Below are 2,416 nucleotides of genomic sequence, written 5' to 3' on the forward strand. Positions count from 1 at the left end.
AGATTGGTTGGATTTATAGAAACCATAAAGGTAGATATATGTCCAATTTTAGGGGAGGTTATTTTCAATTTTATCGGGGAGTTTTGTTGTATGATGCATGTAGTATATATGCTTATTAGTGTTAATAATATATTCTCTTTGTAGACATGTCGATAGGTAGCAGAGGTAGATCGAGTGCGTCTCGTGGTCGTGGTAGAGGGAGGGTTTCCACCGAATTCACAGGGACTATTCAGTCATTTCCCTCTACCCCGACTACTCCGTTGACCCCTGTGATGTCACAGGCTAGTCCTGCGGACTAGCAATTCATCATGGTCCCAAATCCCGAACTACGTGCCTCTTTCTGCTACACCCCTACAGATCCAACAACAGAGTCTGCGGTGGGTGATTCCTCTAGTGTCCTCTAGCAGGATGCCCCTCTACCACCACCCTCATCTGATGGAGTATTTGGCCTGATGGCATGCAGGCGTGAGTACATACTATTTTTTAATCATAAGTTTGTTAATCTTAATTTTATGTGTTTGTTAATCTTAGGTGTTTTTCTTTGATAGGTTTGCACCAAACAACAATGCTTGCACACAGGAGATCTCTGAGGCCATTGAGTCAATATACGACCACTCGTAGCCGAGCTACACGAAGATTCATGCTGAGACTAGAGAGCAATGATTTCAGAAGTGGGCAGTAAGTATTAATTAACTGTATTTGAATTGTATTTTATTTTGTCTCTTTAATGTAATTGAATCACTTTATGCTGTTAAAATTCATATGGAATACAAAACAAAATCTCACGATTAGGAAGACTTATGGCTACTAAGTAGCTAAACGACTTCAACAGATGATGAGCGATATTTGTCAGAGGCGTGACCACCTAACGACCTAGATCCGTCTATCTATCATGAAGGAACTAAAGACCCATTTTAGAAATGATGAGGGGTTAAAATATAACCGTATGACGAATGTTGCTAATAGAGTTTCGTCGAGGTCATCGAAGTATACGGGTGAGTCGGTGACTTTCGTGAAGATAAAGAGCAGACTGGTAAGTAGTTTGGTAATGTTTGTTTGTAGTTATTTGAATTAGATATTTGTTGGTTTATTTTATTGGTTGGTTTGAATATCTGTAGTCTAAGTCATTGAATCGTGAGACAATACTGATGGAGACATTCAAATATACATATACCTTGAAGGCTAAGAAGAAGAGATTTGTTGACGAGCAGTCTGTGGCCCGTTATCTGAGTTTTAATTAATTTTAAGTTTTAAATTTATTTAGTTTAAAGTCAATTAACTGTCATCCTAATTACAACGTGTGTGACACAGGAGGATTACATGCAAAGATTGGAGGTTGCAACCTAGCAATCTCATTCGCTTAGTGGGAATAACGAAGCCGGCTCCAAGACCTCAGTGGTAGATTCTAATAGCGTTTGGCATGAGACAGTCTCTGAATCTCATAGGAATCACCACTTCAGGAGGTTGGGGTTGTTCTTTGCCAGTGGCCTCCGCTCCTCCGTATTGGCGGCTTCCTTTGCCTCTACCACTGGTCCTGCCGATCCCTAGAAAGTTATCGACTTGAGAGAAGAGGTGCAGAAGCTGACACAGGAGCTTCACCAACACATAGAGAAATTTGAGTAGAGATACAACAACCTTCTTGCACATGTGGAAGGAGACGTTGCCATAAGCTCGGACCTGACAGAAAAATTAGAGCAGCTAGATCGTTTGCGAGAGTAGATGAAGGTATACAACCAGCAGATGCGCGCTGGAGGCAGCGTCGCTTTGGTCCTAGCGGTAACGTTGCTGGTAGGGCACCGACAAAAGCACCTACTCCGCCGCCACTTTAGCAGGAGAAGATGATGACAATGACGACTACCAGGATCTGTAGGGTATAGTAATTTAATTTTTTATGCCTACTTCATTGTTTTCTACTTCTGTAGATATTTTATTATATTAAGACCATTTATTTTTAGTGAAATAATTTGTTGATTTCTGGTAATTTTAAATTTCTGCTAAAAATTTAATTTACAAGAGTTTTAATTTGACTACTAATTGTGGTTTAACTGTGCCAAAAAATAAAAAAACCATAGAATTTACCGGCAAACAAATTCGACGTAACTTGGCGCTAAAACACGTGATATGGCGCTAAAGTTACCGTCGGATTAATCCGATAATCAGCAACTCAGTTTTGATAAATCCATTGAAAAAATTGACAAAAAATTTGTCAGTAATTAATGTCGGACAAAAATAATCCGCTGATAAATAATTTTTAGTGCTGTTTATACCATCAATTCCAGAACGATAATTAATTTGACGATAAATCTGATGATATTCATTATTTTTTTTATAGTGATGCTTCTGACGTATATAACCACATTAAAATATTTAACAACTTATAAGGTATATAGACAAGTTAAACAGTATAAATAAAAAT

This window comes from Arachis hypogaea, chromosome 3 (genome assembly GCF_003086295.3).
Source record: "Arachis hypogaea cultivar Tifrunner chromosome 3, arahy.Tifrunner.gnm2.J5K5, whole genome shotgun sequence".
Classification (NCBI taxonomy): Eukaryota; Viridiplantae; Streptophyta; class Magnoliopsida; order Fabales; family Fabaceae; genus Arachis; species Arachis hypogaea.